Source organism: Alexandromys fortis, unplaced genomic scaffold (genome assembly GCF_014885135.2).
Source record: "Alexandromys fortis isolate MF-2015 unplaced genomic scaffold, M_Fortis_MF-2015_v1.1 scaffold_53, whole genome shotgun sequence".
Lineage (NCBI taxonomy): Eukaryota > Metazoa > Chordata > Mammalia > Rodentia > Cricetidae > Alexandromys > Alexandromys fortis.
In genome coordinates this window covers 1,212,228-1,228,110 of record NW_026067939.1, presented here as the reverse complement: position 1 = coordinate 1,228,110, position 15,883 = coordinate 1,212,228, and positions in this window count along the sequence as shown.

Genomic DNA, 15,883 nt, shown 5'->3' with positions numbered 1-15,883 from the left:
AGAGCAGCCAGGTTGTATTTGTGTGTTCGGAGGAGCGACTCGCCTCACCTCAGACCTACTTTTCCACCCAGGTGATGCTACTGTATAACAGATAATGCTGCTGACTGAGACAGATCAAAGTGAGTCCCTCATCTAACCTGGCCCAGGAGGCGGGCCAGATGGAAATATTTGATTCCTCGTATTTGAGAAAATGTACGATTACTTTGAAAAAAGGATACGGGGACAAATTTTTGTCTGTTGAATTTGAATGTGTCTATTTATTGAGTTCTGGCTTTAGAATATACATAATATTATAAGGTGAAAGGCAGCTAAGAATTTCTTTCTTTTTGCAAGCATAAAATGTGTGAGTTAATTAAACATTTATCACTATTGTAAATTTAGCTGAATGCAAAGAAGCTTGAACTTGCTAAGGTTTCTTAGAGAAGGAAATTGAATAAAACTTATATTCAGTATTTTCTCCTGAATTGTCAGTCATTTTATTGTATATTTACAGTGAATCAAAAGGTAGGAAAACAAACATGAAATTGATAGGAATAAATCACACCTACGATTTGAAAAATGGGAATAGTTTTTGAGTAAGAATTCAACCCAAGTAGCATTATTGTAATAGACCCAAGATGGCCTCTGCCTGCCTGAGAAGTCCATTGAATTCACATACAAATTCTACTTTCTGTACCAACCTAGTCAATGGGCATATATGAAAACTGAAATCCCAATTCGTGGTAATAGTTCCTGATGAGGAGAACAGTTAACAGACACGTAATGAACTAGTTACTCTCATAATATACAGTCACTCTCTGTAATATGAAGTCACTCTCTGCCTTCTAAATCTGTGGATACATTCCGACCACAGCCAATAATGGTGATCAAAACAAATGCTAGTGCCTGCATTTAGTCTAGGGATGACCAAGCCTTGCCTCTTCGGTAGCTAACAGTCCACTGTGGCAAAGCTTACAGTTCTGCTCCTTGTCATTTGATTGTCTGTTGGCTTCTTTGCTGGAGGTGGGTAAGGATGCATGCCGGTCATGGCATAAGTTTATAGATCAGAACACAATTTACATGAGTTGATTCTCCCCTTCCGTTTTGTGGGTTCTAGGTACTGAACTCGAGTCCTCGGGTCTGTCAACAAATGTTTTTGGTCTCTGAGCCACCTCACTGGATCTGCTTGTCATTTTTAAGGTGAGCACTGAGTTCTTCAGCTGCATTTATAACAACTTTAAGACAACCAAACTATAGTAGATTCACTGAGAATCTGTGATCATACAGGGTTTATTTGCTTATGTTTAAAGTCAGCTCATAAAATCAGAAATTTAGGGGGCACAAAATGAAAATGCCAGGACTCAAGGCACTGAGGCAGGAGGATCATTGGCTAGATACCTAAACCCTATCTTCTTTTTTAATTTTTATTTCATTGGAAAAGAAAATAAACTATCTTTTTATTTTACATACCAATATCAGCTCCCACTACCTTCCCTTCTTCCATTCTCTTCCCCTTCCCCTTCCCCCTCACCGCACCCCCATTCACTCCTGAGAGAGAGTAAGCTTAGTACATTGCTTTGGGGGAAGATCCAAGACCTTCCCTACTATATCTAGGCTGAGCAAGGTATCCGTTCAAAGAAAATGGGTTCCCCAAAAGCCAGTACAAGCAGTAGGGATAAATTCTGGTGCCTCTTCTAGTGGCCCTGCAATCTGCCCAAATTATACAACTGTCACCCACATTCAAAGGGCCTATTTTGGTCCTATGCTGGTTCCTTCCTTGTCCAGCTGGAGTTGGTGAGCTCCTATTAGCTCAGGTAAACTGTTTCAGTAGGTGTCTCCATCATGGTCTTAACCTCTTTGCTCATAATCTCACTCCTCCCACTCTTCAGCTGGACTTTGGGGGCTCAGTCCAGTGCTCTGCTATGGGTCTCTGCCTCTGTTTCTTTCAGCTGCTTGTTGAAGATTCTATGGTAACATTTAAGATATTCATTAATTTGACTATAGGGCAAAACCAATTCGGGCACCCTCTTCTCTATTGCTTAAGGTCTTAGCTGTGGTCATCCTTTTGGATTCCTGGGAATTTCTCTAGTGTACATTTCTTGCTGTCCCCAGAATGGTTCCCTCAACCAAAATATCTTTTTCCTTGCTCTCATTTCGGTTCTTCCTCCATCTCAACTATCCTGGCTAAACCCTATCTTCAACAAAAGCAAAAACCAAACAAATCCATATGCCTGTGAATAGCTAAGTGGTTATACTTATTCCCAAATGTTGAACTTACGGCTCTGTGCATACTAGACAAAGACTATACTGCTGAACTACAACCCCATTCCCATGTTATTTTATTGTGTCCTAGAGTAAAAAGTGATTATGTATCTAAAACCGATAAAATATAGAAAAAGGTAAACACTGACCTAGAAAACATTACAAAAGGTTGTATAGTTAGTTCATCTATCAGCTCAAATCCCCTACTTCAATCTACTGACATAACAGTTCAATGTCTATCATAAAGAAGCAGTGTAGAAACCTACAATATAGTCAACTGTCCCTGTATGACATTCAAGATTATAATTTCAACAACTATTGCAGCCCGCATGTCATGAAGCTGCTTCACACTAAGGAAATTTACTTGTATTTTTAGATACTCATAATTATTCCCCATCCTCCTATTATGTAACAGTCATTACAAGAATAGATTTCTGCGGCAATAAAACAATGTTTACTGTTTCTTTACCAGCCTGAATAATACCATACAGAATTATTTTCGAAGTCCAGTCTCTTGTTAGCATCGATATATTCATAACACAATATTTATTGCCAAAAGCGTATTTGTCTGTGCCTAACTCCAGTCACTACTTCATAATTTGCTCATAAGTTTTCTGTAAAGGGAGAGCGTCGCAGGCTCTTTTCCCTCATATAACTCAGCATGACAATAGCTTGCTCTGTTTTTAAGGGCAAGCAAGGCTCCCTCCTTGCTAGTTTAGTTTTCTCCTTGGGAAAAAAAATGGTTGTTTTCTTCTCCTCTAAAGTATAAGTAAACTCCTTTGTATTTACTGAAAACACTGTCTAATTTAGCCCAGAACAGCTTGTTGAGAACATACTCAAAAAGCTTTGCAGTTGCTATGAAGTAGAGATATATAAATCTATATCTCATTATGAACTATTTTTGTCTTTCTTACTTATGTTCTCAATAACCTTGCAAAAGAGAAACTTTTAGTCCAAATATACTTGTCTGCCACCCATTTTTCCAGTGAAAGAATTTATATAATTAAATGTTGAAAGGCTAATGTTTTCTTTTTATCAAGGTGAAGCAACTTTATAAAAACAACCTTAAGGAAGTTTAGGGGTTCTAATTCTATTAATGGGATTGTCCTTGCTTTCTCATTTGGAACAAGCCTAAATTTTGCCATCTTTGCATCATTGACCTAGTTACTCAGGCCTAGAGCCAAGGTCCCTGCTCATTCTTTATGTCTCTGACTTTGTATCAGATCCTTCAGGAAGACTTTTCAGCTGTGCCTCCAAAGATGCTGATATGGCCATTTCTCACCTTTGGGTCTACACAAGCATCTCTTTTTCCAGACCTGCATATCTCCATACACTTTCCTACATGGAGTACTTCACCTCATACCCCCAAGAGAACCTTCACTCTAAGCCAGAACGTGTCACTTTTTTCAGCTTGAGATAGGCCAGTAGTTTCTCTCGAGACTAGAAAATACTCCAGATTCTCAACCATGGTCTTCATGACCAGACCCCAACACCCCATCCTCTCCAGCTTCACTGAGTCCCTAGCTCAGTGCTCTTGGCCACATGGATTCCACAGTTTTTCTCTCCCTGCTCAGAATCTGGGTCGTCAGGGTCCCATGGTGCCATTAATGTTCCCTGCAGCAAATTGGGATTATCTTTCCATTCAGGACTAAATCCACTCCTAGGAGCAGCAGCCCTCTTTCTATAGCATGCTGTGCACCACCACCGCCACCACCACCATCACCACCACCACCTACCACCCATCCCTCTACATGCTATGCCTAACTTTTCACATAGCACTCATTACCATAAATATTACCCTTTCTTTGCTTTTATTACTCAATTAGAAATTTTCTGCTGTAACACGCCTTGCACGTCTGCTGCAGAGTAAGCAGTCAATGAGCACCTATAGAATGAATATAAAAAGCATTGGTTGTGCAGATTGTCTCCACTCTAAGAAGTCACTCATTAATGTTTTCTGCTCACCAATGTCTTCTTTATCTGCATAACCTTTCTTAGGGAACAAAATAAAGTCTTTCTTTTTCCCACCATAATATTTGTTGGCATGGCTAAGAGAAGAGAAATTATGGTCACATTTGGGAAACTCTACATTGTAATCCATGGTCTTATAAACTAATGTAAAATCATGAATTTTACCTAAAAGCAAGCTACATAATTTCACATATAATAAGTTAATATCCCTTGCTCCAACAAGTTTTTATTTTAAAATTACCCATGTGTAAGCAAGCATCTGAGACACCTTCTTTGATTTTTTTGCAATTTCTGTCTTCCATAGTCTAAAATTTAATAATTGTGCCCATTTGTCCTCACCAACAGCATTCTAGCTAACTATAATGCCCCAATCAAAACACTGAAGAAAAATAATCCAGCCAATATTTTTCTGTGCTGTATTCATCAGAGTTCATCTGTAAGTCCTAGAGAAAATCACAACAGACCATGATGGGCATATGCCCCCTTTCTCCTAGGAAATCCTGCTCAAATATTCAGACAGGATGAGGTTTATTTTCTTTGAAAGCATTTTAATAATGTTTCCAACTCAATTAAAAGACCTGAGGTGACTTGCTTAATAGCATATATATAATAATATATAATAATGTTAACCCCAATCTATGCCATATTAAGAATTTCAATTGTAATAATAATAGTGGCAATGAATAAAGAAACAATAATTTTCTTCATGAGATAACTTAGTTGACTACTTTAGATACTATTAGCAAGCAGACATACTACATTTGGGAGTAACGCTAGCATTTTCTTCTACCTTATTCATATTTATCACCCCAGCACATTTTGGAACAAATGTCCCAGTGACTAGAAATTTTTTTGCATCGGAGCACTCTGCATTAAAAAATAAATCATAATTTCCTCAAGTGATCTAATGTTGGAACACTAAATTGTGCTTTTGAAGACAGGAGTTTCTGTCTCTCCCAGTCTTAGTTCAGTTCCAAAGAACACACAGAGGCTTATATTAATTGTAAATTGTTTGGCCTGTTAGCTCAGGCTTTTTATTAACTAGTTCTTTCAATTTAAATTAACCTATAATTCTTGTCTATGTTTAGTCATGTGGCTTGGTACATGTTTTCTCAGTAAGGCATTCTCATCTTGCTTCCTCTGCATCTGGTTGATGACTGTGTCTCTGCATTTCCTCTTCCCAGAATTCTTTTTGTCTGGTCACCCTGCCTATTCTTCCTGCCAGGCTACTGGTTAATCAATGTTTTATTAAACCAATAAGAGTAACAAATTTTTACAAAGTACAAGAGCATTATCCCATAGCATTTCCCCTTTTTTCTTTTCAAAACAAGACCCTGAATTTAATCTCTCTTATATAGCTTTTTTCCTGACCATTATCCATACCAACTTGTAACCAACACACTAAACAAAGATAAACATCTATAATCCATTTTTTGGGGAATGTGGGCATAGTTTTCTAGGCTACTTCTTGCTGGCTTGGGGTGCTGATAATCTTATGGGGACCCAAACAAAATTTAGAATTATGGTCAAGCCCTGACTAGAGTATTCTGTGAGGCTGAATCATCTCAGTCGGCAGTCTTGAGGCTGTTCTGATTATAAAACTCAGAGGTGCTCTTAAACATTGGATCATCTGGGCCATCTGTTCCCATTGGAGATTTTTTAGGGGGTCTTCCTTAATCAAACCTTATTTTTCTTAACCCAGAATGAATCTACAGCCTCTCACTTCCTGTAGAAACAAAAACAAATCCTTTTCTCCAAAATAACATATCTTTTGACTTAAGATTTGAAGTCAAGGCATTTTCAAAATCTACAAATTATCTGAAAACAAAGGCATTATCCTGAGTATTTCTTTGGACAAGGGCTCTGGGGGCCACTACCATCTTTGCAGTTTCTCTTCCCATGGCTTGCTACCAGATAGGAACAAATTGCAAGTTGTAAAGTGTTACTTTTCAGGGCAGTCTGAGGAAATCTTGTCTATCCAGCCCCAGGAACGATCATGCCCTTATGCAGCAAGAGCTTGCCATCCTTCGGTCTTCCAGTCACTATCTTAAATCAATAGTCACAGTGTCACAGCCCTGTTCCTCAAAGACCCCTGTCTGGTTATAGCAAAGAACAAGAGCAGTGTGGTGTCCATCTGGTATGCCAAAGTCATAGCTCCAAAGATCTAAGTCTTTTAAGTATAAGTTGAATATATATAATAAGCTGTTTGGTAATAGTCACATATGGTTTATTATAACACTTTGTTGTAAATTTAGAATCATCTATCCTTTTATTTTATTCATTATGTCTAAATCTTTTCCTGTACTAATTTAAATATTAAACTTTCTTTGCATTTTCTGAGCCTACAGTGAAGATTGAATCCAAGGCTTCCTGTCTACCTGGTAAAGGTCCTTCCATTGAAACACATCCCCAGTCTTTTGCACTGTTGAACTTTTTCATAGGTATGCATACATAGAAGTAGGAACACAGTACATAAGTCCAATTCACAGTTTTAGGAATCCAAGAAGATCCTTCAATCTGAAATTCTTTGGTACCATATTCTGATGCTTCTGATGACAAGACTCAAAACCTTTCCAACAGTCTAAGTAAAAAAAAATGTTTTCCACAAAACTGCAGGGACTGAAACGTTTCCATTTTCTGCTTAATTACTAGCACTGAACTGCTTAGTATTTTCTTTCCCTTGTTTTATGTTTCCATTACTATACAGTTCAAGTCTATAGGGTTATGATGTCCTTGGCAGAAATCCAAGGCTCTTTCTTACTTACCCCACTGGAATTCTTTGGGGCACTTGGTGTTATTTACCACTCAGTATTATTTAAAAGTTCTAAGTTTGTTTCTTGTACCACTTCATCTCTCTCCGTTAAGTTCTTATACAATCCCTCTCTGTGTATTCATTGCTTATATGATGTTCCTTGACTCTGGGCTAGTGTTCATTTCTTCCCTAATCTCTCTCCATTTTGCCTCATCTATATCTACTACTTCAAATGTCTTTAGAGACTGATAGCTAAGTGAATAAATAAGTAGGTGATAAACTTACAACTCATACAGCATTCTGTTGGCTCAACCTGAAAATATGCTTCCTATTTCTTCCACTATAGGGGACTTGCCTATTTTCAAAAGAACTGCCTAACTGTCAAAGAATGGGTCAGTCAATGTTGTGGAATTCTTTTCAAAGCAGCCCAAAGCATATTTGAAAGTGTCTGAATATAAAGCTAATAATTTATTTTCAGGGAGCTTTAATACAAAAGTGAAATGATTTAGAGGAACAATAGCATTTTTCTGCCTTAAAGTTTTGAAATTATTATATAGTTACATAATTTATAATTCATTCTTTTATCAGGGGAAGTTCAAGCTACAACATTATAATATTGATGTTTTAATGATAAGAAAAGGCCAGAAAGAGTCCGGTATCCGTGGAAACATAAACTCCTTTCAACTGTCAACTTTCAATTGACCAAAGGTCATTCATTACTCCATATATATCACAATATATCATTGAAGTAAAGAACACATATTGTTCTCAAGTTAAGCAGTTAAGACTGTATTACAGCCAGGAGCGTGCCTTTAACCCCAGCACTCAGGAGGCAGAGGCAGGGGAATTTCTGTGAGTTTGAGAGAGCAGTCTGGTCTACAAGGGCTAGTTCCAGGACAGTCTCCAAAGCTACAGAGAAACCCTGTCTCTAAAAAGAAAACAAACAAACAAACAAAAAAACTGTATTACATATAACTACCACTGAATCCCAAGAGGAGACACCTTTTTCTGACCAACAATAAAAATCCACAACCTTGCTTACTCAGAAGTTAAGTGGTTACAAACAAAACTTGATATATTACTTCCCACTTAAAACTTTCAAGCTGGACTGGAGAGATGGCTTATCAGGTGAGAGCATTTTTCCTTACAACACACAATTTAAATTTGATCTCTAGGAGCCCACATGAGAACAGAGAGAATCTGCTTCCACGAGTTTTTCCTCTGACTACCACACATTAACAGATGCCTAAGAAAGTGATCAAAAGGCTATTGTCAGGAGCACTTCCACCTAAAGATATGCTCATCAGTTTACAAAACGTTTTCAATTAGCTATGAACCAATTTCTTCTTACATATTATTAAATGACTGTACTGTGAGCATTTGTCTCTGGTTTTATAAAAACAGGCATCGGGTAAATTTTATTTTATTTACGTGATAAACCTTATAAAACTTCCAGTTTCTTTTCTTTTCTTTTTTTTTTTTTTTTNNNTTTTTTGAGACAGGGTTTCTCTGTGGTTTTGGAGCCTGTCCTGGAACTAGCTATTTTAGACCAGGCTGGTCTCAAACTCACAGAGATCCGCCTGCCTCTGCCTCCCAAGTGCTGGGATTAAAGGCATGTGCCACCACCGCCCGGCTAAACTTCCAGTTTCATTCTGTCAAAATAATAACACTTTTAATAGTAATACCAAAGAAGTGCCAAAATGTTACACTAATTGCAACATAATTTGTTTGATCCATATCAAAGTTTGAAGTCAATATTACTAACAACTCAGAAGTGTCCTTACATTTATTTATTATATGTAAGGGGTAGGGGTGTAGGCATGAAGTGAGCGTGTGTGGAAAGAAGGTAGAGTTCAGAGGACATCTTGGAAGTTAATTCTCTCCTTGTACCAAGATGGCTCTAGGGATTGAACTTAGGTCATTAGGCTTGGTGGCAAGTGCCTTTTCCCAATGAAACATCTCAACGGCCCAAGATACTTTTAGAAAGAAAAAGGGAAACTTAAGTCACTGAAAGCTAAGCAATTTGCTCATTGTCATAGCTGGCTTTTGGGTTTTATTCTTAAATATGACTCTACTTTCATTGGATCAAGGCTATATAAAGATAAGGATTTTTTTCCCTAAGCAGACACTATGATTTATTCATGTTATAAATAGTTATCTTATTTCCCTTTCCTTCATGTGAGGGTTTTAGTGAACAAGAAGGTTCCATCTGTAAGCTAGGAAATGAATTAAACAGACAAGAACATGAGACAAGGACTGTCTTGGTGAAAGTATAAGGAGCTGTTAGTTATAGCAAGGACATCTGCAATTCTTCAAAGCATAAGTTTTTTCCAAAGCCTTCAATGTTAATAGTCATGTATAATCTTGCATGCTGAAACTTATATATAATCCTGCATGTTGACAATCATATATAATCCTAGCATGTTTGTTATATACAATCCTGCATGTTGGTAGTCATGTATAATCCTAGCCTGTTGTTTGTCATATATAATCCTGCATGTTGGTAGTCATGTATAATCCTAGCACTGAATAATTTCAAGGTCATACAGAAGCCAGCCTGGGCTACATGAAACAATGTCTCAAATCAACAAAAATGCAATCGAATGAAATTTAGCCCTGGCAATGCTGAAGCAAGCATGGGCATCCTCTATATGGTGGTTCTGTTGAACTTGTCCATATTGGATTTCATGGCCTATGTTGATGAAGATGACTGACTGGGTCCCACAAACAAACAAATAAGTAAATGAAGAGAGAGGGAGAGAGAGAAGGAAAAGGAAGGAAGAATCTAGCTAATAACTAATTATATTCATATGCCATTTACCTGTGTCCTCGCTGGAAGGAAAGTTCAAACTCAGACTTTCTGCTAGGGTCAACAGGGAGGTACCTAGACATGTCCAGTGTCCTCGTCCATGAAGAACTTGAGCCCCAGGAGTGTATGGCTAGCAACAGACTCCAGCCTTGAACTTCTTTAGCCTGTAGTGACTGCAAGCAATCACCTCTCTTAAAGTCACCTGCTTACCAAAACAGCCTGCAAGTTAGCCTCAAGACAAACAAAGCCATTCAAATCATTTTAGAATAAAAATTAATACACTTGTTATTTTAATTCAAGATATACACATATATATTCAATGATAATATTATTTGTTTCTAGGTTTTAATTGAGATAAATTATTTGGAATAAGATTATAATATGTAACATTGATCCAAAATAAATATACCTAAATTATAAGTATCTGTTAAATACTTCAATCTGGTCCCTCTGTGAATATTCTGACATTTTGGTGGAAGTGAATTCTTGATACTGTGTCTTTCTGCTTCTGTCCTTATACACTCAGAGTTTGAGTAGTCATATACCACTTAGCTTAGCATACATCTTCAAGGTTCCTACTGGCAACACAGACCCATCCCCACTCTGATACTACTCTGCTATTTTTGTTAGGTCCCAACAAAAGTCAAGGTCAGCTTCCTTTGCACTTGTGTTCTATAGTGTTCCCCAGTTTATCTCATTCTCAATAATTTTCTAAGAACTCAATATTACAAAACTGTTGCTTTATCTAAGGTTATTATGGAATGGAAAAAAGAGAGAAGACACAAAATGAATGGATAACTAAGAAATTACTCCAAAGAATAAATTAAAAATAGCTAGTAAAAAGCAAAACACAAATGTTTACTATATCTGATTTTTTGGAACAGATAAAATGTAAGTAAGAGTTTCAAAACACTTGTAAGACTGTATTATTAATTACTGCAATTATTTTCTGAATACAAACACCTAAGCTTAAAAGACTTCTAGTTTTTATAAAGTTAGATTTTCTCACTTCTCCCTCAGAAATCACCCCAAACCCACAAAGAGAACAAGAAATGAAATTCAAATTCCACGTTTGATAAATCGAGAAAATTAGTAAAGTTCCCAGTTGATATAAGCAGAAAAGCACCAGGACCATGAAGGTCAGACAGGCATGCCTTCATCCTCTAAGTTCCTGCAGTCCACATTCTCATGCAAGGATGGAGGAACACATTCCTCTTTCAGTTGCAGATTTCAGATGATTTCAAAACACACAACTACTGCTCTGCTACGACATGAGAAAAAAGGTCCAGAGACCTTATTGTGGAGACTATAACCATCTGTGTAGATCTAAGGGCAAGAGGAGATTGAGTGGGAGTGGTGGGGACTTTGACAACATCTGTTTGGGATGAGGGGCTGATGAGGTGGGGAGAAAGGGAGTGATGGCGTCTTCTCTACCAGCCCAGTAGATTGAGTGTGAGATGAGACTGAAACAGAGTCCTCAAGACCTGTTTGCAAAAGTACACCATCATTAAGGGAGTGACAGCAAGGACCTTCTGCCTTACAGAGTATCTACAAAGATGCTCTCAACCATGAGCACAGTTGAAGAAGTACCTTCACAGGCTGCAGAGACACTATGACCCGACCATGCCACTTTTAGCCTGAGACCCTGCTATTGTAAAGGAAATATCTGACTGTGTAAATACTCAGATGATCTCTTCTTCATAAGGCGTTTAAAGACAAACTCCAACCAGCTGAGAGATGTCTGCAAACAGCCGAGCAGCGCACTGACAAGCAATAGATAATGGTTATCTCCATTGGTAAGATGTTAGGCACAAAAAAAAATGTGGTGATGATAGTTAATGAAGGGATTATACATTATTTTTAAAAAATTAAAAATAGAAAAAGAATGAAAGATGCAAAAAAGTGTGCTGATTCCCTTGCATGTAAAGAACATTTAAAAATAATACCATGTACATTTGTTATTAGTTTAAATGGAAAGTCAACTATTAAGATGAAAAAGTGTCCTTAATATCTGGGGCAAAAATGTTCAAGATTGAGATTTCATCTTGATGGATTTTTCTGTGATGAATATGAAATATCCTTCTTCATCTCTTTTGATTACTTTTAGTTTGAAGTCTATTTTGTTAGATATTAGTATAGCTTGCTTCTTAGATCCATCTGATTGGAAATTCTTTTCTCAACCCTTTAATATGAGGAAATGTCTGTCTTTGAAGTTGAGGTGTATTTCTTGTATGTACCAGAAGGATGAATCTTATTTTCATATCCATTCTGTTAGTCTGTGTCTTTTTATAGGTGAGTTGAGTCCTTTAATATTAAGAAATATTAATGATTGCTAATTCCTGTTATATTTTGGCTGTGTGTTTCCCTTCTTTGGGATTTGCTGGTGTGGGATTATCTACTGCCTGTATTGCTATAGGTGTAGCTAACTTCCTTGGGTTGCAGTTTTCCCTCTGATGCTTTCTCTAGGGTTGGATAAATGGGTAGGTATTAAATCTGGTTTTGTCATGGAATATCTTGTTTTCTCCACCCAGACTCAGAAAGCCAAACACGGTATAAGTTCACTCTCATAAGTGGACATTAGATATAAAGGAAAGGATAACCAGACTACAATCCACAGCTTGAGAAGCTAAGTAACAAGGAAGATGCTAAGAAGGACACATAGATCATCCTAGGAAAGGAAATTAGATAAGATCTGAGTAACCTGGGGATGAGCGGGGAAAGAGAAGGCCATTGTGGCAGATGAGAGCATGAGGAAATGGGATGGTCTATTTTGAAGGATATTAAAATAACTACACCAGATTTCTTCTTAGGTCCATTTATTTTGTATACTTTTTCCACCCCTTTACCCTGAGATACTGTCTCTGCTCGATGCTGAGCTGTGTTTCTTGGATAAAGAAGATGCACCCTATTTTTGCATCTATCCTCTTCATCTTCTGTATCTTTTTATTGGGGAATTGACATCAGTGATATTGAGAGATATCAATGACCATTGATTCCTGTTATTTTGTTATTGGTGGTGGTGGTGGTGTGTGTGTGTATGTGTGTGTGTGTGTTTAACTTTTTTTGTTTTTGCTGGTGTGAGATGATTTCCTGCATTTTTATGTGTATGGTAAACCTTCTTAGTTTAGAGTTTTCCTTATAGCACCTTCTGTAGGGCTGAATTTGTAGATAAATATGGCTTAACTTTGACTTTATCATGAAATATCTTATTTTTTCCATCTATAGTGACTGAAAGATTTTCAGGGTTTAGTAGTCTGGGATAGCATCTGTGATTTCTTAGAGTTTGCAGGACATCTGTCCATGACCTTCTCACTTTTAAAAAGTGTCCATCAATGAGTCAGGTATTATCCTAGTAGGTCTGCTTTTATATGTTACTTTGTCTTTTACCTTGCAGCTTTTAATATTCTTTCTTTGTTCTGTAGGCTTAGTGTTTTGATTATTGTGTGTTAAGGAGATTTCATTTTTTGATCTAAACTATTTGATATTCTGTATGCTTCTTATACCTTTATAGGCATCTCCTTTTTTAGATTAGAATTTTTTCTATGATTTTGTTGACAATATTGTATGGGCCTTTGATCTAGTATTTCTCTCCTTCCTCTATTCCTCTATCCCTATTATTCTTAGGCTTAATCTTTTCATAATGTTCCAGATTTCCTGGATGTTTTGTGTCAGGAATTTTTTTGAGTTAACATTTTCTTTGATTGATGTATCCATTTCTTCTACTGTATCTTCAGTACCTGAGAGTCTTTCTTCTGTGTCTTGATTTCTGCTAGTAAGGCTTGCCTTTATAGTTCCTTCTTAAATTTCTATATTTTTCATTTCCAAAATTCCCTAAGTTTTTGTTTTCTTTAGTGCTTCTTTTTCCACTTTCGGGTCCTGGATTGTTTTATTCATGCCCTTCAATTGTTTGTTTGTTTTTTTTTTCTTTGATTTCTTAAAGAACTTATTTTCTCCACTGGCTTGTGTTTTTTTCTGTATTGCCTTGGCTTTTACTGATTGTGTTCTGCTGGTGCCTGGGCATCTGGAGTTTGGTATGATTATAGGTTGGGTGCATGTTTTCCATTTCCTGGGTTTTCAGAGAATGTGATGGTTGTGTGTTGCTTGTTTTACTGACCTCCTCAGTTGATGTGTTCACAGGGAATGCCTGCTGGTATTCGAGGCTGTGATGCAACTGGAGTGGAGAGAAAAGAATTAGGAGGGAATGGTCTGTGGGATCCACAGTAGACATGGGCAGGGGAGAAGAGAGCGTGTAGCTGGTGATCTGTTGCATCACTAGGGTCTAGACTGAGGGGTTGGGTGAGGGGCACAGAGAAAGAAGAGAAGAACTGCAGGCAGCCCTTCTGATTTTCTGGAAGGCTGCAAAATACTTTTTCTTTAATTTTAAAAATCCCTACATGTAAATGGGGAGTGGCTGGTTGAGAGTATAGGTCAATGACACAGGCTATGATTAGCAGGCATGAGGCATTGCATTCCATCTCCTGCACTAAAGAACAAAGAACGAAAAGAGAGACAAGGGAAGGAACCATAATATTTAATAATTTGTTTATGCTCTTGAATGATCATGCTTTCAGGATAGCACTTAAAGACACCTTTATTAGTCAGAGGGTAATAACCAGCATTTTAGAAAAACTTGGCCAATATGCACATGTCTAAAGCACAGCATTTACAATTGTACACAATTATATAAATAGATTTCAAGCTGACAACCAGGAAAAAGCCAGGTATGCTTTCAAATTCTTTTAGTGTACATGCTTGTAATATGACATACAGGCGATTTGCACAAGACAGTGCCATGCATTAGTGAGGTCCAGGGCTTTAAAGTCTATCAGTGAATGAAACAAGCATCCTTACTCTTAATCTATGTAGTTTTTCTGCATCTTGACTGAAGCATTGCTCACGTAAATCTATGCAAATGATGAAAATGGAGTCAAACGAAGTGTTTATAGATAGGTACATGAAAACTGGTGTAATGTGTATAAGGGAAATAGAGTCTACCCATGTCCATTTTGTTGTTTTGTCGTAGTAGAGTTTTTTTTTGCCCGATTTACATTGGAGAACACCAAGTTTGATTGAAGGACTTCTTTGTATTAACACTGCACACAAATTAATTTTGCATGGATAAACAATCACCTGAAAATGGAAGTTTTTTTTTTTAATTCCTTGTCTTTGAGAGCTCATTTTCTAATGCCTTAAAAGTAATAAATGTGGTAGGTAAATTATATAGTAGTTTACAAATCGGTATGAAAAAAATGTCCTGGGTCTGGAGAAGCAGGAAGAGCCTTGGTTTATTTTCAGAATGCGTTATGAATATGTGTGAAATGGTCAAAGAATAAATTTGCCTAATGATTAAAAAAAATAGTATTGGAGGTTGCTGTTTGCCTGAGGGAAGTAGCCTTTGCAAAGCCTATAAGGCAAACAGGAGCATGTTTGAGGAGGAATGGGGGCAGGTGGCTGCAGTGGAGGGAGCAGGGGAGAGCAAGCCTGGATGAAATCACCAACGGTTTGGACTTGAATATATCATGTTCATATACATCATGTTTCAACCTCCTACTCCCAGGCTGAAAGCTGAATATGAAAGAATGAGAATGTAAACGGAGAGTAATATCAGGAGGCCGCTGCGGATCTCCAGAAGAGGCAAAAAGAGAGGCTGGGACAGCAACCGTAGCTACAACCAAGACAAAAAAAAAAAAAAAAACCTAGCGGTTACTGGCGTGTGCATCCACAGACAGCACACCAGTGCCTAAGGTAGCAACCGCCAGTTCTAGGTACACAATTTATTTCCAAGAAGAACTGTTCAAAGGCAGATCGCACAATGCATAATTTGCATGAATTGCAGGATGTGCTCTTTGTAACAGGAAATCACAAAGGCCTCGTTGGCAAAGTCTAAGTCTTTATGAAGCATTTCAGCACTTAATAAAAGCCTGCCATATCTGATTCAGAAAGCTACTGCCGCTGTTGCACCTGCCCTGCCTGTCGGAAACAGAAGGGGGCTTGACGCCCGCCCCCCTTTTTCTTGCCTGATTGAAGCATGGGTCAGGACCATTGGCACGGTTACTCTGGCTCCCTCTGCTGACTATGGAGAGGAGGACCCACACTAGGCAGTTTCGTGG